This window comes from Microcaecilia unicolor, chromosome 2, assembly GCF_901765095.1.
Source record: "Microcaecilia unicolor chromosome 2, aMicUni1.1, whole genome shotgun sequence".
Lineage (NCBI taxonomy): Eukaryota > Metazoa > Chordata > Amphibia > Gymnophiona > Siphonopidae > Microcaecilia > Microcaecilia unicolor.
In genome coordinates, this window is record NC_044032.1 from 159,847,678 (window position 1) to 159,873,061 (window position 25,384).

The 25,384-nt window shown below is 48.7% G+C and overlaps 1 long non-coding RNA gene across 1 annotated transcript; it reads right to left on the reverse strand.

Annotated features, from left to right (window-relative positions):
• Positions 1-1,150: 1,150 nt before the first annotated feature.
• Positions 1,151-21,732, reverse strand: LOC115462733. Its single transcript, XR_003940938.1, has 4 exons — positions 21,646-21,732; positions 20,368-20,374; positions 2,089-2,100; positions 1,151-1,161 (listed from the first exon to the last, which is right to left on the reverse strand). It is a non-coding gene; the product is annotated as an uncharacterized LOC115462733 (long non-coding RNA).
• Positions 21,733-25,384: the final 3,652 nt, after the last annotated feature.

Genomic DNA, 25,384 nt, shown 5'->3' on the forward strand with positions numbered 1-25,384 from the left:
GACTTCTGGCTACGCCACTGGGTTGACCCCTAACATCACCAGGAATTGGTGCAGCGAAAGCGGGAACGAAACTATGACGGGTATGCCCACAAAGAGCCAGAGAAGTCAGAAAGGTAAAACCACGCAAGTACAACTGGCGGCAAAGATGGTGGAAGAGCGGGAGGCCCTACAGCCGAACACTGTGCAAACAGGAGAATGGGCACGTGAGATATCGAGGACAGTAGCGACAGCACTGGAAGACCGCCTCAACAAGATCCAGTCTGCAGTAGACGAGATAAACGAAAAGTTTGACTCTCAGGCACGGCGGCTGGACGAGGTGGAACAGCGCTTATCCACACAGGAAGAGAACTCACGAGGCATGGCGAGCCACATCTCAGATTTGCAAAAAGAAGCGCAGGCCCTGCGAGAGCGGCTGGAAGAACAAAAAAATAGAAGCCGAAGAAACAACTTGAGGGTTGTTGGATTACCAGAGTCGGTCCGGGATGCAGAGCTGTATCAATTTTTCAACACATGGCTCCCAAAGCAGTTAGAAGTGGAACAAAGACCAGACTCATGGCAAAGTGATCGGGCACACAAGATCGGAACACGAAGAGAAGGGGATCCTGAGCCGCGTACAGCTATAGCCCATTACCTGAATTGGACAGGAAAAGAACAGCTGCTCAAGTATTTCGAGCGAGGAAGATGGCGCTGGAGTATGAAGGGCACAGAATCCTTCTATTTAATGACTATTCTTTGGCAGTAGCGCAGCAACACAGAGCCATGGCGCCAGCCTGCACTTCCCTGTACAAGGAATCAGATTCGCGCTTACATTTCCCGCTAAGCTGCGAGTCTGGCATGAGGGAAAACGGTTAGCTCTACATGATGCAGCAGCAGCTCAGAATTTTCTGGACAATATCAATCGAGAGGGTCAGAAGGAAAAAGCCCAGTGACTGTAAACTCAAAGGTATGCGGGCAGGGAATTGAACAGACATAAAGAGGAGTGTGTTAATGTGATTTGCTTTTTCTTACTGATAGCCGTTTGATAGTTTCCAAGCTATATGGGATATAAAGTTCAGCACATGTCCGTGGTTGGTAATGAGCACATCAATAAGATCACGTGGACTGCTGAAGGCCCCAGAACTGTTTAACCCACGTTGAAATTCATTGAGCTGGAGTTAAGGGCTACAAGAAAGAGTCTTAAAGAAGAGGGCCAGAGGGCTAGAGCTTAGAGACTGTAAACTTAAAAGCCTGACGACGAGGAATCGGGCAGACATAAAAAAGGAATCAGTTAATGTATTTTACTTTTCACACTGTTTACCGTTTGATATTTTCAAAAATATATGAGATATAATACCCAGCACTTGCACGTGGGTCCGGCACCCCGCTCAGCAGTACTGGGCGGGCTGTTAGGAACACGTGGAATGATGGAGTTCCAGAGCTATAGAACTTTTGTTACATTTAAGTGAGTTGGAGTCAACTGTTATAAGGGATGGTAATGAACAGGAATGGGGGTTTTGCATGGCCTGAGAGGGAGCAGGAAATGTTTTATTTTTTCTTTTTCTCTTGCTGTATAGATTGGGAAAGGGGAAGGATGCAGGATAGGATGGAAAGGGAGGAGGGGGAGGGGAGGGGAAGGGGAGTGTTTGAATGGTTTGAAATAATAGGGGGGGTAGGGGAATGCATGTGGAGAGAGCGAATGGGGGTCCAAGAGATGGGGTTCGGGGTCGATAGGGAACAGATTTGGGCAACGAAGGGGTCCATGGGGCAATTGGATGGGATAAGAGCACATATACTGAAAACAAGGGGGTCCGGCGGGCTCGGCTGGGAGGCTCGCGGGATACTGAGACAAAATGAACGGAGCGGTTTGATCACTAACTTAGAATATGGTTAAGTTAAAACTCATTTCCCTAAATGTAGATGGTCTGCATTCCCCGGTAAAGCGGACCAAAATACTATCATGGCTCAAAAAGAACGGAGCAGATATTGCTTATGTACAAGAAACACATATGACTATGGCAGAACACGCTAAATTAAAGAGAGGATGGGTGGGTGAAGTAGTTAGTTCAGCTTTCAATAGTAGATAGAGGGGGGGTTGCCATTTTAATACACAAGCAGCTTCCGCTACACGAACACAAAATAATCTCAGATAAAGAGGGTAGATACATAATCCTCTTGGGAGAACTGTGGGGCAGAAAGCTAGGTCTCTGCAACCTATATAGTCCAAATACCTATAATCATAAATTCTTTTCAGAGATAGTGGCCCGATTGCTCCCCTTCACAACCTATCAATTAATAGTGGGAGGTGATTTTAATACCTTGGCAGACCCCACAGTGGATTGCAAACCAGCGAAGACGAGAGGTAATGCCACAGAAAATAAGGGGGTTCAATTTGTTATGAATCAATTGGGGGCGGTGGATGTGTGGAGGTTACTTCACCCACACGAGATGGACTTCACTTTTTACTCGCACCCACACAACATGTATTCTAGGTTGGATTATTTTCTCATTTCACAAACACTGTTCTCCTCATCAAAGGAGGTCCACATAGTTGATCAAGCATTATCAGATCTTGCAGCAATCACCTTAGCTATAGCATACACGGCTGAAGGGGCGGAAAGGGTATGTAGATTTTCTCCAACATTATATAATGATGTGACATTTTGAACCTTCCTCAGAGAGCAGTGGGTGGACTACAAGGCTCATAATGACAGTCCGGAAGTGGCGGCTAATACATCCTGGGAGGCTTCTAAGGTGGTACTGAGGGGGCATATAATAGCCTATACAGCGGGGAAGAAGAAAAAGTTAGAGGCAGAGTTACTACAATTATCCCAGGAGTACCAGACGCTGAGAAGGCAACATGCTAGACATCTTGACAGTCCCACGAAAGAACGACTGGTGGGTCTCTGTAGACAAATAGATCGGAACCTTTCTAGTAGGGCTGAGGCAGATATCTACTATCAAAGATTTAGGTTGTTCAGGTGGGGCAACAAGGCCGGAAAGCTTATGGCCAATCTGGTACGCCCGTACAAAAAATGACAGGTTATCTCAGTAATCAAAGATAGTGCAGGACGACAATATCAAGACACAACCCAAATTCAACAGCAATTTGTTAGGTACTATCAAACCTTGTATGGAGAGCGGGAATTTGATAGGGAGCGGAGGGATGAGTTTTTTCAGGACCTCCATCTCCCGCAGTTCACCCCAGATCAGTTGCTCATTATGAATGGGCCCATTACTGAACTGGAAGTCAAACAAGGAATTAAAGCTCTAAAATTAACAAAAAGCACCGGGCCCAGACGGGTATGGGCCAGAATATTATAAAATCTTAGCAGATGAAGTAGCAACTCCGCTGGCAAACATATATAATGGGTTCAAAGCTGAAGGGAGTGGAGGAGTGGCCTAGTGGTTAGAGTGGTGGACTTTGGTCCTGGGGAACTGGGTTCAATTCCCACTGCAGGCACAGGCAGCTCCTTGTGACTCTGGGCAAGTCACTTAACCCTCCATTGCCCCAGGTACAAATAAGTACCTAAGCTGCATTGAGCCTGCCATGAGTGGGAAAGTGTGGGGTACAAAAAAAAAAAAAGGGGCAGGTTTACAACATAATATGGCCCACATTATTTTGCTGCCTAAGCCTGGGAAGGATCCGACTCAGGTAGGGTCGTACAGGCCCATATCCTTACTTAATCAAGATGTGAAACTCTTGACGAACATAATGGCTAAGAGAATGAATGCCTTTCTACCGAGTGTTATTCACGAAGACCAAGTGGGTTTCGTCCCTGGTAGATATGCTTCAATGAATCTCACACGGGCTCTAGCGACGATACATGTCTATAGAGGGCAGGGGGGTAAAGAGGCCATAGCCGGACTAGACATGGAAAAAGCGTTCGACAGTATTTCATGGCAATTTCTCTTCTGGATAATGGAAAATTTTGGATTGACAGGAAGGTTTACAGAATGGGTGAAGGTTTTGTACTCTGGACCGCAGGCGCGCCTCCTAGTTAATAACATCTTAACCGATCAATTTGACCTGCAAAGGGGTACTTGACAGGGGTGTCCAATGTCACCCTTACTATTTCTCTTAGCAATAGAACCCTTGGCAAGCAAGATAAGGCAGAGCCCACAGCTGAGGGGAATTCAGATAGGGGGGGGGGGGCAGGAAATCCGTATTAACCTGTTTGCGGATGATATTTTACTATATTTGGCGGATGCTCTCTTACAGTTGGAGCAGGCACTACAAATATTCAGGGACATTGGAGCTCTCTCAAGGCTTAGAGTTAACTGCACCAAGTCAGAGCTTTTACCACTAGCGGGGAACACAATTGACCCACAATTTGCGAGTTTGTCTATTCCACCAGTGCATCATCCGATGCGTTATTTGGGAGTCTACCTGAGTACAGATCCAGAGGTCATGTATAGAAAGAACATAGTAGATCAGATTGAGAAAATTAAGCAGATATGTTTGCGATGGAGAGACCTCCCAATCTCCTTGATGGGGCGAGTTGCCTTGGCTAAGATGATACTTCCAAAATTATTATACCCTTTACAGACCATGCCTATCTGGATCAAAAGGAAAGATGAGAGACTTTTTAGATCTATTCTGCGCTCCTTCATATGGAGACAGATGGGTTTGAGGATAGGACATCAAACACTGATTTGGGATAAAGAAAAAGGGGGACTTAACCTTCCAGATTTACGTTTATACAATGTGGCGGCCCTGATGAGAATAGTGTATGAGGGGATACAGGGGCAGTCGAAGTTTACACCCATGGACTGGTGGGCGGGCTAGTGTTCACCATACTCATTCATAAACATGTTGCATGTACCCCCAGGCCAGGACACTAGATCTAACAGACAATTCTCGTTTTTGAAGCCGTTGCGTACAGCATGGAATTGGTGGAGGGCCAGAAGGCACGCGGCCCATTTGTATCACCCTTTTTACGGATGGTTGGCTTACCTGGGTTCCCGGCAGGGATGGGCCCATCAGTCTTTAAGCAGTGGGAAAGCAAAGGGTGTGGCAGTATTGGTAATCTGATTATGCCAGGAGAGGACACTTTTATGTCCTTTACTCAGGTAAGGGAAAAATGGCAGATCCCCACAACACATATGTTACATTATATGCAAGTGTGACATTACTGGTTCCAAATGATGGGGACATATGGGGATACATGAAAGTATGGGTGTTTAGACGGACTGATGCAGAGTATGCCACATGGGGCAAATAGACTATCCAATTGGTACAAATTACTGAAAATGACCCTCTCAGAGGTGGACACCTTGCGTGATATGGAGGGATGGAATGCGGAGCTGGGCACTGAACACACAAAACAACAATATTGGTCATTTTATAAAACACTGTTTGACATGGTCAAATCTGTAGATTGGCAGGAAACTCAATACAAATTACTGCATAGAGTGTTTATTACAAGAAAGAAGGGGAAACAAATCAAAATGTGGGATTCTGATATATGTCAGAAATGCCAGGTGGTCGTTGGCACACTGGTGCACTCCTTCCTAGAATGCCCGCAATTAACCTTGTGGAATCAAGCATTTGATATTGTGAACCAGGTGGTACACAAAAATGTGGAGTGGACTTACTCAGCGTTATTGCTGGGAGACCAAAAGGACCTGATTGAACAGGGACTGATACACCCACAGAGACGATTCTTATATATGGGGGTGCTGGCAGTCAAAAAAGTTATATTACAGTTCTGGGTGAATGAAGAACCGCCACCATACTCATGTTGGGTGGCCAAGGTAACGGAATTAGCTCGGCATGAAAGTAAAGTGTCAGCTTGGGCCATGAACACTCTTGTTAAGTCATATGGGGACTTGTGGACCAAACTTTTAGAGGTGACCAGTGCATCGGTGTGCCATACTTCAACATCTCTAGATGACAAAAAGGGAGGGGGGTTGGGGAGGACTCAAGGGAGGGAGTGAGGGGATCTCTGGATAGGGTGTGAGAGAGTGAATGAATGAGGGGGACATATGAATGGACGAGACGAATTTCACGGATACGACTGAGAGGAGAGAGAGGGGGGTACTTGTTAAAAAAAAGAAAAATCAACGTCGATGGGAGAATCACATGGTTTTCACAGAGGGGGAAGACTCTTGTCTATAATATTGATAAAGTATGTTGTCACTCCCATTGTAATGTAAAGGAAAGCTCTGTATTAAGTTATGTTTGAAAAGAGATTGTGTTGCCTTGTACTGACGTTAATACAAAGAAAAAAAAAGTCCTAGTAGACTGACCACACAGACATCAAAGCAGAGCAATGGGGCATCTAGGGGGCACAGCAGTGGACTTCAAATAAAAGGTCCTAGGTACACATCTCACCATTACCCCCCTTAAATTCTATGGTGAACCCTTCAAAACCCATGAAAAACCTACTGCCTGCACTGTGGATACCACCAACACTACGGCTGTTTCCTTCTAGGCACTGATTCTCGACATCACTTTTAATGTCTTTAACCAAGTCTGAATTTCCTCCCAGGCTTGCAATAATTTGTGCAACTCTGCCTTCTGTTGGGAGCAAATATCTTCAAAGCTTCTATATCTAATTGCAATGGAACTAATCTATTTCTTACTTCCACTTGCACACTATTCCAAATATTCTCTGATGATTCCTCCTTTGGAGCCCCCACTAAATCCTCTCAGAGACCCCTCATTCCAATCTCCTCTAACATCTGGAACCCCTGGGAATGTTCTTCTTCCATGGGTTGCCCTGTCCTCCCTTGGTAAGCCCTGCCCATCCTTTTTATTTCTGGTGGCTTATTGGCTCCCAACATTCCTGCCTGCATACCATACACTCCACCTCCAGGTCTCCCATACCCAGACTAGATTCTGGCTTTTTCCCCTTGGGATAAGGATGTTTCTCCTGCCCCTGTGTTGTCTCTTAACAACTCCTGGAACTCTACTTCCTTTATGGCATTCCTTGAACTCTGTCACTTCTGTCCCTGGGACACCTGGTGCATCCTCTGCAGTGAGGCCCCTAGGGTCTCCCTTTCTACTAGCACCTCCCCTACAGGCTTCTGACCTCTCCTGAGTTCCTTGTGCCCCTTTTGTAGCAGCTCCCTCAAAACACTTTTAACTATGGGCCTTATTTCTCCCTGCCATTCCCTTAACATCAGGTCAAGCCTCCCCCACCACCAGAATTCCCAAGACTAAGGATTCTAATGATCCTAGAACACCCTCCTTTATCCCCCAACTTCCACACCCCCTCTTCCCGTACTAATCTAAGAAAAGGAGTTTGTCAGAAGCACAAACTCTAAGGACAGATTGGATTCTTCTAGTGGATTCAATATTGCTTTCAGAGTTTTCTTCTTCAGCACATTAAGCAAAATAAAGGATTCCACCTTGTGGATCCTACCACTAGTCCACAGATGTTCTTCAGGCTGTATCACTGCTCCTTTTTTTCCACACAACTCCAGTCATCACGTCCTGGGTTTTAATTGTACTGTGCTCTCTGCTGCACTCCTCTCCAGAGGGGACTGGATTGCCTCACTCCTTGGGCTCACCAGCTGGACTCTGCCAATGCTCTTGCACCACCTGGTGGAATGCTCTGAAGGCTGCTGGAAAGTGCCTGTATGCTGGGGTGATGCTGGTCTCTGGTTACCAGTTCTTTGAATCAGCTTCTGGCTTGCAATCAGGGTCTGCTGGCAAAGAAAATGCCCTCTCTGGCTTCCGAGTTCCTTCAGTAGTGTAGGTGTCAGCTATGCAGGTTGCAGCCTCTGCATGTGGCTCTTCACGCCCCACTCTTCTCACATAGCTCTTTAGGCCCCACTCTCCTCAGGTAAGGCTTCTTCCTCTCAGCAATTGGTGCTGATAATGCCAAGATAATCCTCATGAAGGTTTAAAAACCTCCCCATACTGGCCACCTTTTATGTCATGGGGTATCTGCCACCTTTTATGTCATGGGGTATCTGAAACATAAGCTTTGAAAAGTCCCAGTTCAACACTCTGGTTGCTCTTTTCCAGTTCTTGCACATGCTTCCATGATGAAATCACCACTGCAGTTGCCAGAACTTTCGCCCAATGACACAGTTCATTAAAAAAGAAAAAAGAATGAAACAAATTCCCCAAAACACTGCCTTATCTTCAGCAGCTATTTATTCATGCATTACTCAGTTCAATTATTTCACCACTAGGGTGTCCCCTTTCACCATCTACCCCGTGTCCCTTTCTCCATGCCACTTCCCTAGGAGTCTTTTAATGGAGAAATTTAATGGAGAAATAGAAAATCCAATGTCGTTCTCTTGTCGTTTTTGTTCAAGCACCAAACATTAAAAAGCACCAGGTTCAACAAAAATACAGCCTTGGCTTTTCTGTTTTTTTGCCAAAACCGTGCAGCCCTCCTCCCTCCTCAGTGTTTACAATCACACTGGAACCACCCGCAGCTGCTGTTGACCCTTTCAAATTAAAACCTTCCAGCCAGTGGCATAGCAAGGGGGGGGGGGGGGTGGCGGGGGCGGTCCGCCCTGGGTGTCAGCACAAGGGGGGGTGCTCCGCCGCTCCCGCTGCTTCCAGGCACCCCCCCATGGGCGCCTCGTAGAACCTTCCTCCTCCTTCATTCCCGCCCTCCTCCTCCTCTCCGCCCCCCCTCCATTTCATAACCTTTTACTTCCTGTCAGTTACTTACGAAGAAGGCTGCAGGCTCCCCTCCGGCTTCAGCTTCTCCCTTCGCTCTTCACACAGTGAGTGTCCCGCCTTCGCGATGACGCATTTCCTGTTTCCGCGAAGGCGGAACACTCACCGTGTGAAGAGTGAAGGGAGAAGCTGAAGCCGGAGTGGAGCCTGCAGTGCCTTCTTTGTAACAGAACTGACGCCGCTGCCACCACGGGAAGTAAAAGGTTATGATCCGGGGGGGGGGGGCAGAGAGGAGGAGGGCTGCCATGGGCGGGAAGGAAGGAACGGAGAGGACAGGGGAGAGAGGAGAATGCTGGACATGGATGGGAGGGGAGAGCAGGGGGAGAGTACAGATTGCTGGACATGGGGGAGAGAAGGGGAGGGCATGGGGGAGAGAAGAGGTCACTGGAGGGGAGGGCAGGGGAGGAGAATTGCTGGACGTGGGTGGATGGATGGAGGGGAGGGCAGGAAGGAACGGAGAGGAGGGCTATGGGGGAGCTGAGGGAGGGCATGGAGAATCGCTGGACATGGATGGGAGGGGAGGGCATGGGGAGAGAAGAGATCACTGGAGGGGAGGGCAGGGGAGAGAGGAGAATTGCTGGTGGATGGATGGAGGGGGCAGGGGAGAGAGGAAATTTGCTGGATATGGATGGATGGAGGAGAGGGCAGAGGAGAGGAAAATTGCTGGACATGGATGAATGAATGAGGGCAGGGGGGAGAGGAAATTTGAAGGATATGGGTGGATGGAGGAGACGGCAGGAGAGAATGGAAAGTTCCTGGACATAGATGGAGAATTGATGGATATGGATGGATGAATGGGGGCAGGGGAGAGAGGAAATTTGAAGGATATGGGTGGATGGAGGAGACGGCAGGAGAGAATGGAGAGTTCCTGGACATAGATGGAGAATTGCTGGATATAGATGGATGAATGGGGGCAGGGGAGAGAGGAAATTTGCTTGATATGGGTGGATGGAGGAGAGTGCAGGGGAGAATGGAGAGTTGTTGGACATGGATGGATGGATGGAGGGGAGGAAAGTCAGGAAGGAAATGCACATGGATGGAAGAGAGGAGAAATGTTGGACAAGGATGGAGGGAAGGAAAGACAAAGGAAGGAGATGCACATGGAGAGAGGGCAGATCCTAGATGGAAGGGGCAGGGAGAGAGGGCAGATTTTGCAAGGAGGGGACAGGAGAGAGAGGGCAGACAATGGATGGCAGGGAGAGAGAGAGAGAAGGCAGATGCTGGATGGAAGGAAGACAGTGAAAAGAAGATGAGGAAAGCAGAAACCAGAGACAACAAACTGCAAGTAAAATATATATTTTTATTTTTTTGCTTTAGGATAAAGTAGTATTGTAGCTGTGTTAATAAATAGAACATGGAAATAAGGTAATCTTTATTGGACTAATTTTAATATATTTTGACTAACTTTCGGAGAACAAAACCCCCTTCCTCAGGCCAGGATAGGATATTGTAAAATCACTATACTGTACTGATCTGATCTGAGGAAGGAGGTTTTGGTCTCTGAAAGCTAAATGTATTAGTCCAATAAAATGGTGGTATTTTATTTTCTGTTTCTGTGGTGTTGCATTGTATGCTCAGTCTGGCCTCTTGGGGGATCAGTTTAATTTTTGTCTAAATAGAAAATTTGATTACTTATTCTATAGTGGTTTAGGGTTTATCTGTGTTTGTGAAAAAGACACGGCTTTCAGTTGGCATTGACTGTGCAGGATCGACGATCTGTACTATTCTGTCTGGTTACGTTTTACAATAGGCGAATTGGTGTTCTAGTGCTCACTGTAGTGTTTAAGATGCTTTCCTTTTCCTTATGTGACTCGTAGAAATTACTGCTTATGGTATGGTAAAATTGTTCTAGAGATCCTGAGTGTTTTGTATTCTCGGTATGCCTAGTACTGGATTTTGGAGGGGGGTGTTAAAAAATGACCGGCCTCGGGTGTCAACTACCCTAGGTACGCCACTGCTTCCAGCCCAGTTTTCTTTACAAAAATAAAGATAGCAAGATGATATTCACAAACTTAACTTCCTTGAGGTGGTGTAAGGGCTTCCACACTAACCTGGCCATAACTGGATAGCGCATGGTGTTGCTCGATTACAGTTGGGTTAGTGCCATGCTAAAAATTACAGCCCTATTTCCCCCAGTGTGGGAAATGGCACGGGCTGGGGCTGGATCTACCACTGGTGCCTGCGTTGGGCCAGTGGTAGCTCCAGATTAGCATGTGGTAAACCCGCATTGGGATTACCACCATTTTGTTAAACAGCCCTGTAGTGTGTGTGGCTCTTATTGGTGGTCAGTTTCAAACAGCAGCAATACACATATATTTCAAAAAATTCCATCACCAATATTTATACCTCCTCTAAGGCACATACCATTTGGCTCTTTGCTAGCTGCTCACTTAGGCCTGAGTTTTAGAGGGTTTATTGTGGGGACAATTTTGCTCAACTCTTTGGCATTTAAAGTCACCTCAAAAATTAAGAGCTTTTGGAGCATGATACTTAATGGCTTCTTTTGTACATGCAATTTTGCAAAATAGAGTTCTTACACATTTAAGTGCTAGTTCTTATACATACAAATCCCAAAACGGTGGTGCTCTTTTTTTGGAACACCTGTTTGTACAAAATGAATGTTCTCATAGTACAGTATGTGCTGCCAGAAGACATGAATCTTTACATCCGTTTGATATATACAGTGGGGGAAATAAGTATTTGATCCCTTGCTGATTTTGTAAGTTTGCCCACTGACAAAGACATGAGCAGCCCATAATTGAAGGGTAGGTTATTGGTAACAGTGAGAGATAGCACATCACAAATTAAATCCGGAAAATCACATTGTGGAAAGTATATGAATTTATTTGCATTCTGCAGAGGGAAATAAGTATTTAATCCCTCTGGCAAACAAGACCTAATACTTGGTGGCAAAACCCTTGTTGGCAAGCACAGCGGTCAGACGTCTTCTGTAGTTGATGATGAGGTTTGCACACATGTCAGGAGGAATTTTGGTCCACTCCTCTTTGCAGATCATCTCTAAATCATTAAGAGTTCTGGGCTGTCGCTTGGCAACTCGCAGCTTCAGCTCCCTCCATAAGTTTTCAATGGGATTAAGGTCTGGTGACTGGCTAGGCCACTCCATGACCCTAATGTGCTTCTTCCTGAGCCACTCCTTTGTTGCCTTGGCTGTATGTTTTGGGTCATTGTCGTGCTGGAAGACCCAGCCACGACCCATTTTTAAGGCCCTGGCGGAGGGAAGGAGGTTGTCACTCAGAATTGTACGGTACATGGCCCCATCCATTCTCCCATTGATGCGGTGAAGTAGTCCTGTGCCCTTAGCAGAGAAACACCCCCAAAACATAACATTTCCACCTCCATGCTTGACAGTGGGGATGGTGTTCTTTGGGTCATAGGCAGCATTTCTCTTCCTCCAAACACGGCGAGTTGAGTTCATGCCAAAGAGCTCAATTTTTGTCTCATCTGACCACAGCACCTTCTCCCAATCACTCTCGGCATCATCCAGGTGTTCACTGGCAAACTTCAGACGGGCCGTCACATGTGCCTTCCGGAGCAGGGGGACCTTGCGGGCACTGCAGGATTGCAATCCGTTATGTCGTAATGTGTTACCAATGGTTTTCGTGGTGACAGTGGTCCCAGCTGCCTTGAGATCATTGACAAGTTCCCCCCTTGTAGTTGTAGGCTGATTTCTAACCTTCCTCATGATCAAGGATACCCCACGAGGTGAGATTTTGCGTGGAGCCCCAGATCTTTGTCGATTGACAGTCATTTTGTACTTCTTCCATTTTCTTACTATGGCACCAACAGTTGTCTCCTTCTCGCCCAGCGTCTTACTGATGGTTTTGTAGCCCATTCCAGCCTTGTGCAGGTGTATGATCTTGTCCCTGACATCCTTAGACAGCTCCTTGCTCTTGGCCATTTTGTAGAGGTTAGAGTCTGACTGATTCACTGAGTCTGTGGACAGGTGTCTTTCATACAGGTGACCATTGCCGACAGCTGTCTGTCATGCAGGTAACGAGTTGATTTGGAGCATCTACCTGGTCTGTAGGGGCCAGATCTCTTACTGGTTGGTGGGGGATCAAATACTTATTTCCCTCTGCAGAATGCAAATAAATTCATATACTTTCCACAATGTGATTTTCCGGATTTAATTTGTGATGTGCTATCTCTCACTGTTACCAATAACCTACCCTTCAATTATGGGCTGCTCATGTCTTTGTCAGTGGGCAAACTTACAAAATCAGCAAGGGATCAAATACTTATTTCCCCCACTGTATTTATAAAAGGCTCCATGTTCAGTGGACATCCCTTTTCTGACCTGAGTGATCTATACAAAATATGGATAGATATGTATTAAAATACAATAGCAGCAATCACTGGTCTAGGGGTATGGTTCTTGCTTTGGGTGTGAGAGGTCCTAAGTTCAACTCCCTGTTTTGCAGGGCAGCTTTCAGGTGGAGGAGGGGCATAGCTGGGTTCTAGTCAAGCTTTTTAGGAAAAGAATGGAAAACAAAAATGAGGATGTTATAATGCTTTTTTATCACTCCATGGTGCGATTGCACCTCGAATACTGTGTTCAAATTTGGTCACCACTTCTTTAAAAAGATGGTGGAATTAGAAAAGGTACAGAGAAGAGCAACAAAATGATAAAGGGGATGGGACAACTTCCTTATGAGGAAAGGCTAAAGAAGCTAGAGCTCTTCAGCTTGAAGAAAAGATGGCTGAGGGAAGATATGATAGAGGGCTATAAAAAATGAGTGGAGTGGAATGGGTAGACGTGAATCACTTGTTTACTCTTTCCAAAAATACTAGGACTAGGGGGCATGGAATGAAGCTACAAAGTAGTAAATTTAAAATGAATTGGAGAAACTTTTCTTCACTCAATGTGTAATTAAACTCTGGAATGCATTACCAGAGAATGTAGTAAAAGGTTTGGATGACTTCCTAAAGGAAAAGTCAAGACCATTATTAAAATGGACTTGGGGAAAAATCCATTGCTTATTTCTAGGATAAGCAGTATAAAATAAATTGTACTTTTTTGAGATCTTGCCAGGTACTTGTGACCTGGATTGGCCACCTTTGGAAACAGGATGCTGGGCTTGATGGACCTTCGGTCTGTTCCAGTATGGCAATACTTATGTACTTAATTGATTGGTATTAGCATGCACCAAACAGTTGTGATTCATGTAAGCTTTAATGAGCAGCACTTTGAGTTATTTTTTAAAATCTAATTAGAAACATCTTCCTGTCTTTTTATTCAAATGCCATAAATAATAAAAAGTCAGCACCTATTGTTGTTTAAAAGTACAATTATAATTATGGATTTAGAGCCTCACTTACATCATTTTGTGTGTCAGTTGATATAAAAAATATGTCATTAATGTACCAGCTATATTATTAAAAAGAATACACAGTGCTTGGCTTTCTTTAGTACAACTTTAAAAAGTATTTATGTCTTAAATTAATATTGTATAGAGTCAGAAGGCAATTTATTTCTAAGGGTAAAGTTTCCTCTTTAATAAACCCTCACATTAATGTACTTTGTTGAGTTTTTTGAAAATATGGTACTATCCAGCTTATAATCGAAAGTGATCGCCGGCTGTCTTCCAACACAAATCGGGAGATAGCCGGCGATTTCTTAAAAGCGGCAAAATCGGTATAATCAAAAGCGGCATTTTAGACAGCATCGCCGCTTTCCCGTTGCTTCGCCGGCGAAAGTTCAAGGGGGCGTGTCGGTAGATTAGCGAAGGCGGGACATGGGCGGGCATGGGCGTGGCTACCAGATGGCCAGCTTTCGCCGATAATGAACAAAAAAAAAAAAGGCATTAAGCAGTATTTCGCCGGATTTACTTGGTCCTTTTATTTTCACGACCAAGCCTCAAAAAGGTGCCCCAACTGACCAGATGACCACTGGAGGGAATGGGGGATGACCTCCCCATACTCCCCCAGAGGTCACCAACCTCCTTCCATACTAAAAAATACTAAGATTTGCAACAGAGTGGACACCCGGGAGGGAGTGGAAAGCATGAAAAGGGATCTGAGGAGGCTAGAAGAATGGTCTAAGGTTTGGCAATTAAAATTCAATGCGAAGAAATGCAAAGTGATGCACTTAGGGAGTAGAAACCCACGAGAGACTTATGTGTTAGGCGGGGAGAGTCTGAGTGGGAGAGGGATCTTGGGGTGATAGTATCCGAGGATCTGAAGGTGACGAAACAGTGTGACAAGGCGGTGGCCATAGCGAGAAGGTTGCTAGGCTGTATAGAGAGAGGTGTGATCAGCAGAAGAAAGGAAATGTTGATGCCCCTGTACAAGTTGTTGGTGAGGCCCCACCTGGAGTATTGTGTTCAGTTTTGTAGGCCGTACCTTGCGAAGGATGTTAAAAAAATGGAAGCGGTGCAAAGAAAAGCTACGAGAATGGTATGGGATTTGCGTTCCAAGACGTATGAGCAGAGACTTGCTGACCTGAACATGTATACCCTGGAGGAAAGGAGGAACAGGGGTGATATGATACAGACGTTCAAATACTTGAAAGGTATTAATCCGCAAAAAAATCTTTTCCGGAGATGGGAAGGCGGTAGAACGAGAGGACATGAAATGAGATTGAAGGGGGGCAGACTCAAAAAAGATGTCAGGAAGTATTTTTTCACGGAGAGGGTGGTGGATGCTTGGAGAACTCTTTTTATTGAAAAAAAAACTAAAAACAAATTACACACATGAAAAAACAACCAACCCTCCCCTCACATCCCCATCAACATCCTACCTATACACAAGCAACCTACCTATATACAAACCCCCCTCCCCCCACATGATAATACATTAAATTTATCTACCAAATACCCCAGAGTCCCCAAAACCCCTGCAAACAGCCAACTGAAAGCCCCTCATGGTGGTTTTAGCCTGACATGCTTCCACCACCTTGCGGATTTCTCCACCCCCTTCTCCACCCTTTCCCACTTTGCCGCTTCCTGCACTGCCCTCACCACATCCCAGCTGACGTTTTCCGCCGACCGGACGTCCTGGTGCAGGGAGACCCCACACCGCGCTATCCAGAGGCAGTATCGGAGTATCACTGATATCAGAAAGCGTGTCTCCGGATCCAAGCGCCCTACTTTTACAGATGGACCGTACACCCAGTCCGCATAGGTGTACCGACGGAAACTGGGGATCTGCAACAGAGAGGAAACCCGGTCAGAAACATGGACCGAAAATGGGCATTCCTGCAGGAAATGCTCCATTGTTTCCTCGACCCCAGCACATTCCCCCCTTGGACATCCCCTGTCCTGCACTTTCCGATCTTTCAAGTTGGCTCTCACATACAGTATTTCACAGGGATCCGGTCAGATGTAATCAACCGCAACCCCTGCTTTAACACTGGGTCTGGCGCATCCCGCAGCGCTAGGGGCGCTGAAAACATCTGTGATCGAACCCTCTCCATCCAAACCCCCCGCTGTCCTTCTTTCACCTCTGCCACTGACACCCCCCACACCCTCACCAGCTTCACCAGGGTCTTGCAATAGCCTACCCTCCCCGGGCCCCCTTCCGCAGAGCTACTACCCTTCCCCCTTGCTGCCATAGGTCCCAGTACCTGCTCCACCATTGCAGAACACTCCGTGCCCACCCCGGGGGCTCCTGCCCAACCGCCCTGCCCAAATTAAACTGCAGGAACAGCGCACTGAAGAACAGGATCGGGTTTACCATTCCCACCCCCCCTCCTTCCTGGGCAGATATGTAACATTACGCTTCACTGGGTTCATCCTGTTTCCCCAGAGCAACTGGAAAAACACGCTATATAGGGCTGTATAGCGGCTTTCCGGCAACAAGCAGATGTAGCTAACAAATAAAAACAAGGGAATTAGATGAGCCTTTATCAACTGGACCCGCTCCCCCATCGACATTCTCCACCCCTTCCATCTGTCTACCCGTGCCCTGGCTTCTTGGAGACACTTATCCCAGTTGTATAACCTATAATCCCCTTGGTCAAAATAAATCCCCAGAACCCTGAGCCGTTCCCCTGGCGCTGGAAACTGACCACCCAACTCAAATTGGTGCCCTTGATCTTCCCCAACCCACAGGCTATTCGATTTTTGAAAATTGACCCTCGATGCTGTGACCTGCGAGTAATCCTGGATCATCTCCTGCAGTCTTCCTCCCTCCCTTTGGTCCGCCACCCACACTGTGACGTCGTCTGCATATGCCACGACCCTCAGCTGACTACCTTCCCCTACCTCCACACCTTGCAGTCCCTGCGCCCCTCCCTTCTCCACCCGTCTTATAAAAGGGTCGATGGCATATGCATACAACAGCGGGCTCAGCGGACACCCCTGCCGCACCCCTGCCCCCACCGTAAACCCCTTCCCCCTCCACCCATTTACCAAGGGGAAACACCCAGCCTGCCTATACAGCAGCTGCAGCTGCTCTACCCACCCCTTCGGGAACCCATAGTGTTCTAGAATTCTCCACAGGACATCCCATTGCACTCTGTCAAATGCTTTATCCTGGTCAAGCGTCACCACCAACCGACCATTCACACCCTCCCTACTGTGTTCAACTCCCTCTCGTACCCATGCTGCTGCTTCCAGGACCCCTCTGCCCTTAACCCCGCATGCTTGGGAGGCCGCTAACAATCCCGCAGACACCTGCCTCATCCTTTGAAAAAGCATTCTTGCGAAAATCTTCCGATCGGTGTTGAGCAGCGCTATCGGCCGCCAATTGGCCAGCAGCGACGAGTCCTTCCCTTTGCTCAACAAAATCAGAGCTGCTTCTGTCAGGGACCTGGGGAGGGAACCCTCCGAACGAGCTGCCTCCCATACCTTCAACAAGATCGGCCCCAGTTGCGCCTTAAAGGCCTGATAAAACTCGGTCGGCAGCCCGTCCGGCCCCGGCGAGGTCTTCTTGTGGAGTGCCTCAATGGCTTCTTCCACCTCCTGCACAGTCCATGGTTGCAAAAGGCCCTGGAGCTGGGGTCCCCAATCCCCTATCCATGGGGTCCCTTCCACATAGCTCTCCATCTGCTCTTTATCTATCTGCTGGGCCGAGAGGAATGCTTCAAAGTAATCCCCTACTACACCTAAAATCCCCTCCTTGGAATCCTGAAGGATCCCTCGTGTGTCGCGCACTCCCTCAACCACCCTATGGTCCCTCCTCTCCCTACAACAGGCGAAGGGATCCGGGCTAACCATCTTCCCGAAATCTCGTTCATACACCAATGAGGTGTAACGATTGTACTGCACCTTTTCCAGGAGCTCTTGGAGTTCCCTTATTTCCACCTCACTCCCCCCCTGAGAAATTAATCTATCCCTCTTCTGTTTCACCGCCAGACCCAGCTTCGTCCTTTCCCTACCCTCCCTTCTCGCCTGCCTCAAAAAAACCCCCCGTGTGCGTCTTTTCACCGTGTCCCACCACCCACCAATCGATGAAAATGCTCCTTGTATTGTAACCTGGTCGTCCAAAAACCCAAGAAATTCCTCCCGCACCTGCCTGTTACCTAACCACTTTAAGTTCAGCCTGCACAACCCTCTCCCTGGCCTCTGTGCTCCCGCTCCCCCCACCTGAAGGAGAACCATATGGTGGTCCGAAAAGTCCACATCCACAATCTTTGGGCCCCCCAGACCAACCCCTTTCCTCACCAAGAAGCGATCTATTCTGCTCTTGCACTGTCCTCTAAAGAATGTGAACCCCTCCTGCCCCTCATAAAACTCCACATGTGCGTCAACCAACCCCGCCTCCCGCATAATCCTCGCCAGTCTCACCCCATCATAGCTCACCTGCATTGACCGTCCCCCACTATCCATTTTCCTCAATATAGTGTTGAAATCCCCACCCCAGACTACCTGGCGTGAGGTGTACAGGTAGGGCCGAATTTTCCCAAAAAGGAGTACCCTTTCCCTCTTACTCTGGGGCCCGTACACGTTGACCACCCTCAACGCTCTTCCCTCCCAAATCACATCTACCACTAGACATCTCCCCACCCCCAACTCCACCACCCTCTGGATATTCACCTGGTGCGTCTTAAATAAAATTCCCACTCCCCCATACCTGTCCCCCGCCAACCCCCACACTGAGGGTCCCCACCTCCAGGCCCGTCTCGCCCGCCTGATCTTTTCCAGAGACGTCAGCCGGGTTTCCTGTATCAGGAAACAATCCGCCCGGACCCGCGCAAACCTGTCATACGCCAAGCATTGCGCCTTTGGGGAGGAGATACTGGCCACATTAAGGGTAGCAAATGTTAATACAAGTCCCGCCATTCTCATGGAGAGTAACCGAGCTGCTCAACACCTCCTATACTCTGTACCCGAACCTCCTGATGTTCCCCCTTCACACCCTGAGACAGGTCCTCTTCCGTGCGGCCATCGTCCTCCCCCACCCAATCCCCTTCCCCCCCCACCAGTCCCACCTGTACCTCCCCTCCCCCTTTCTTCCTTCCTTTCTTCTTCTTTGTGCTATCCAATCCCACTTCATTACCCCTCACCCTCCCTTTCCCCCTTCCCCCAACCTCACCCCTTAACTCCTCCTCTAGGTCCTCCCTGTCCTCCAAAACCTCCTCCAATTCCACTCTGTCCCCCCACTCATACACTTGGGCCCACGCCCCCTGCACAACCCCCTCGGCCTTCCTCTTACTCCCCTTCCCTCTCCCATCCCTTCCACCCTCCCCTCCCCCTGCCTCCTCTCTCCCCCCTCCCTCTTCCCTACTGCCCTGAACCTCCCCTCCCTTCTTCCGACTCCCTGTACTTCCCACCTGAACCTCTTCATATTTCCTTTTGCCTTCTGCTATCCCCCCTGCCTCTGCTCCCTCCTCCATCAACTCCACCCTCGTCCCCTCCATCTGTTCGCCCTCCTCACCCTCAGCCCCCCCATCCTCCTCTCCTAACACCTGATATCTATTTCCCCCCCTCGCCCCCTGCTGCGGCACCTCCCCGCCTACCGCCCGTGTCCCCCCCTTTCTAGACTTCCTCCTCCTCTGTGGAACTCGCACCCAATCCCCCTCCTGCTCCTCCCCAGACGCTCCTTCCTGCCTCCCCTCCCCTTCTCCTACCAGCACCTCCCTGCCCAACACCCCATGCCCTGCCCCCTCCTCTTCCCCTACCACCCCGCCATACCCCTTCCTCCACATGTCCCACTCATTATGGGACGCCCGAGGGCAATTCCGGAATGCATGCCCCAGCCCTCCACAGAGATTGCACCGAATCGAGGTACAATCCTCCGTGGAGTGCTGGGTGTCCCCACATCTCCCACACTTTACCACAGGGCAGGACATGCTAAAATGTCGAAATGAACCACACCTAAAGCACTGTCGTGGCTGTCCTTTGTAAAAACACAGTATCCTGTCACGGCCGATGAAAGCTGCCGAGGGGATGTGCTGAACGACATAGCCGTCCTGTTTTAATTTTACCTGGGCTCCCCAACCTCCTGCCCAAACCCTACTCGGATCCGGTAGCTTAGTAAGTGGTGACTTCAGCTCCGCATACCGCTGGAGCCAGTAAGCCAGATCTGCCCCTGAGATAGACTCATTCCGCACAAGTAGGGTAACCTGCACCAGGTCCGGCTTGCTGATCGGAATCACCCTGAAGTCCCGCCACTCCCCCTTCCCCCTTACTCCCTCATACCGTTCCCAAAAGATTTCCATCCCCCTCTGGGTCATAAAGCTTACATCATATTCGGGGATGTTGATGGGGTGTATACAAGCATAAAAGTCCTCAGGTATGAACCCCATCCCCATCACCTGTTTCAAGACCTTTTCCCGGGACGGCATTGCTCCGTCCCCTATCCATTTAAGCTGAACCACATTGCGTCTTTTTGGTAACTGCCCCCCCCCTTTCCCCATTCCCCCAAAACCCCTGCCTGTCCCTTCATACCCCGCAAGTCCTCCCCCTCCCTCCTCCCCCTCCCTGGACCACTGCAGCAAAGGACACAGACCCTTGCCCCCATCGCCCCCCTACCCCTGAGCTGGTGCCAGCCCTACCCTCCAACTCCACCCCCCTCCCTTGCTGCCCCTCAGCCTTACTGTCTTCCCTACTCCCCCCCACCTCCTGCCCCCCCGTACCCGTAATGATGTCATCTCCCCCCTCCCGCTGCCCCTCCCCCCTGCCTACCCCCCTTCCTTTTACTCTGGGGCCTCCCTGCCCCTCAGGAACCATACCCTCTCTTCCCTGATGCTGCTGGCCCACCGACATACCTCCATCCCCTGCTGCCCAGACACCTGAGTCCCCTGCATCAGGCAAATCTACACCAAAAGAACCTTCCCACTGCAAACCTTCAGCAGCCCCAGAATCCCGCAACAAACCCCCTTCAGCCTGCCCTCCCTCCGGCTGAACCAAGTCTGGTACCGCATTACTGGCAGTCCTTGCGGCCATTACTTGCTGCGGGGCTGGTGCTGCAAGAATCTCCCTGTCTGCCCCTTCTTTCTCACAGCCTTCTGGGTGCCTTGACTCCTTTCTCTCTGATGGCTCTGCTCCGGTCCCGTTGTCGAACCCGTGCAAACTCCCTCCTCCTGCGCCCCGATTGGGCAAACCTGCCCTCTCATCTGCTGTGAGTGGGCAGAGCTTCCTTGAACCCGGAAGCTCCGCGTATCGTCTCTCCGCTCCTTGCTGAAAATTAGCCTCTGTCCCCCTTAGCGCTACAGCCTTCTGGCTCGCCTCCGATGTTCCACCGGCTGTCTGTGATGTCCCTTGCAGCTGCGAACTGCCCTCTGCACACTGCAAATCAGCCGTCTCTCGATCAGGTATGACGTCCTGCCCCTTCGATCCTCGTGGGCGGACCTGCTGCGCTAGTAATGGCACTGCGCTTGTAGGTTGCTGACCTCCCGAAACCGATGCCTCCAGTGGAAAAAGAACCACCTGTGGCTGCAACCGCTTGTCCTTGCTTGCAGCCCACTGCTCCATTCCGGGTACACCGCCCTCTTTCTTCTGCATCGGCTCAACCAGAACTGCATTAGACAACAGGCTCTCCCCTGTAGCGCCTGACCCTGTGTCTAGTATCTGGAATGATTGTCTCTGAAACTCTCTCGCTTCTGTATTTTCCTCCACAGGTCTCTGTGTCTGAGAAGTCTGATCCAGACCAGCCCTGACGTCCCTGAGCTCTGCTGTCTCTGGAAGAGGACCGGGCTGGCTTGCCAGGTACTGCATATACTTTAATGTGGCTTGTGTACCGCTCCCGGTCAGTTCTGGCACTGAAGAATGCAGGGACCCAGGAACTGAACCCTCTGTCTTCTTCCCTCTCCGTTCTGCTGTGGGGTCTGATCGTTTACTTCCCTGGCCTCCAGCGAGAGAACCAGAAGCCATTCTTTCCTTGTTCACATAAATCTCGCGCAAAGGGTTCCCAGGGCCTTTTTTTAAAACCCCAAGCAGCTGTTCTTTCTTCCCAAGCATTTTTTTTAGACGTGTTTCTTCCTTTTCATATAGGTTCTTGTGTGTTGCTGGAGCTACTTTAATCATGGTTTTAGCCATCTTGATACGTTTACCCAGATCCACCACCTCTTTCTCCACGGCCTTGATTCTCCTAACCACTTTAATCAAACCACTAGCCGGGTCCTCTGGGTCCTGGATTCTCTCCCAAAAATCATCCTCTTCCGAGGACTCGCTGTTCTCACTGCCTGTCTCCTCAGATTCAGGCTGACTCTCCTGACAGGTATCCATCTCCTCCACCTTCTCTCTGCCCGGCAAACTCCCTTCTTGGGCCTTCACCAGCTCTCCCCCCCTCTCACCTTCTGGATGTTGTAGGCCAGTGAGGGGGGTACCGGACTGGCTTCCGCCCTCGGGCTGCTGTTCTCTCCGGTCTACCGGGCTCCTCTCCCTCCTCTCTGCAGCTTTAACAGAGAGGGAACCGTTCTTCCAGGCCTTCTGGTCCTGGGCCCCAGGAGGCCCCATATCCTGGGCCTTGCCTGAGGACTGCTCCCCAGGGACCTTCCTCATTTCTGGGGAAGGGGCTAGGCCTCACTCCCTTCCCCCTGGAAGCCTGCAGAGCCTCTGGCAACACTTCCTCCTCCTTCCAAGCCTCAACAGCAACTGCTTTGGAATGCCCTCCCGCGGGAGGTGGTGGAGATGAAAACGGTAACGGAATTCAAACATGCGTGGGATGTGCATAAAGGAATCCTGTGCAGTAGGAATGGATCCTCAGAAGCTTAGCCAAAATTGGGTGGCGGAGCAGGTGGGGGAAGAGAGGTTGGTAGTTGGGAGGCGAGGATAGTGGAGGGCAGACTTATATGGTCTGTGCCAGAGCCGGAGGTGGGAGGCGGGACTGGTGGTTGGGAGGCGGGAAATACTGCTGGGCAGACTTGTACGGTCTGTGCCCTGAAAAAGGCAGGTACAAATCAAGGTAAGGTATACACATATGAGTTTATCTTGTTGGGCAGACTGGATGGACCATGTAGGTCTTTTCTGCCGTCATCTACTATGTTACTACTATGGGCACTACTCCCATGGTGCTTTTCCCCCTGCTAACTGGGTCAGAGTGTGCCCTGTTTTGTTTCCTGTTGTAGTCCATGCAGTAGTGGCCATTTTTGTAAGCCAGTTTTAGTTCCCTTTCCTGTGTTACCCACGTTAGAGAACGTAGTTCTTACCTTAAATGGTAAGAGGGCATTGTACACCATTGTGCCAGCTCTGACCTACTGCTAATCTTAGTACCAGGGGACTCTGATCTGCAATTAACTGTGATTAAACGTGGTTATTTCAAGAAAGGACTTTTTCAGAGAGATTAGTCTTCAGGTATGAATTGGTGTGCCAAAGTTATACAGCAGCAATAAGTCCTAGAGGCTGTATGCAGGTCCCTGGAGCAATTTTAGTGGGTGCAGTACATTTGTGTGTAGTGGGTTTGGGGGTGGGGGTGGGGGGCTCAGCTCCCAAAGTAAGGGAGCTATGCACGTGGGAGCTTTTCTGAAGTCCACCGCAGTGACCCCTACTAGGGTGGCTAGTTGGTGTCCTGGCATGTCAGGGGGGCCAGTGCACTAAAAATGCTGGCTCCTCCCACGGCCAAATGCCTTGAATTTGACCGGGGTTTGAGATGGCCGACATAACTTTCCATTATCGCTGAAAAACAAACCCGGCCATCTCAACCCCGGCGAACTCCAAGGCATTTGGCCGGGCTAAACCGTATTATCGAAAAAAAAGATGGCCGGCCATCTTTTTCGATAATACGGTTCCAGCCAGCTGTAGCGCCGCCGCCAACATAGATCGCCGGCGATCTATTTGGCCGGCGACGTTCGATTATGCCCCTCTATGTATGATTGAATGATGATTTTTATTTATTTCCTATAAAAACAATAAATGCAATGTACAAAACAAATAAAAAACGATTATAAAGTGTATTTACATATCTGTCTAAGGCAGATTAAAGAGAAAGTTACAAACCTGTGGTAAAATATTACATAATTTACTGAGCTAGTCACTAACCTGCAGTAACCCAGCACCATAAGTTGTAACTCCTGCACTAAGGGCCCTTTTACAGAGCGGCAGTAAGCCCAACACGGGCTTACCGCTTGCTGTTCCGTGACAACCGCTAGCCCAACACGGCAATCGGCAGTAATCCCGCCCCAAGCGTGCACCATTTCAGGGGGAAAAAGAACCCCCCCCCCCCCCCCCCCAGAAATGGCTTGCATGGTGGTAACCCAGTGCTAATTACATTACACACGCAATACAGAATATGACCTGAATTGCACACACAGCTCAAGTGAAATCTGAGGGTATATTTCTACAAAAAAAAAAAAAGAAAATTGTAGGGGCCAATATTTAGATTGTGTGAGGGAGTGGCCTAGTGGTTAGGGTGGTGGACTTTGGTCCTGGGGAACTGAGAAACTGAGTTCAATTCCCACTTCAGGCACAGGCAGCTCCTTATGACTCTGGGCAAGTCACTTAACCCTCCATTGCCCCATGTAAGCCACATTGAGCCTGTCATGAGTAGGAAAGCACAGTGTACAAATGTAACAAAACTGCCATGGTTGGTGGTGAACCCAGAAATTTAATGCTAGGGCTGTATCTGGCTACTGGCATTGAATTTCCAGGTTTTTTTGGTCACTAAACATATAGCTGGTTAAGCAATATTAATCAACTGACTGGCTAAGTTATAGTGCCCAAAGATAGATCTGATATTTTCACAGGTCTATCTGACTGCTAAACCTAACCAGTCAGCCAATGAATATAGCGCTAACCAGTTATGTAGCTCGACATAGTTGGTGTCCAGGCTAGCTGCTAAGTAGGGATAACTAGCTATCTCATGCTGAATATTAGTGCTTAGCCCAGTGGCGTAGCCAGACCTAATATGGGCGGGCACTATATATATATATATATATATATATATATATATATATATATATATATATATATATATGTGGGCTTCTGGGTGGGGATGGGCTCTCCACTACAGGGCAAAAAAAGGTATATTTTAATCATTAAATATATACATTTTTTGCCCTAGGCAGTGAAGTGCTTACCCCACCCAGAAATTCCACAACAATAAATTTTAATAGTGCCCCCCAGGCCCCAGCTAGCTTAATTTTAAAAACAAATTACCATGATAATGTTAAAAATAAGATGCAAAAAACCCCAAAAAGCATGTTATTACCTGCTGCTGGACTGGGCTGGCAGCTGCTGCTTGGCAGTAAGTTACCTGGGGCCGGGAGACAGGAACTTGACTTCTTTCTTCTGTTTCCAGGCCAGGGAGAGCAGGGCCAGGCTGAACCCTTCGTATGTGCATGTGGCCATGTGCAGCTTTAGCCTTACCCTGCCCTCCCTCAGATACCACGTCACGTCGAGCGAGCGGAGCCGAGCGAAA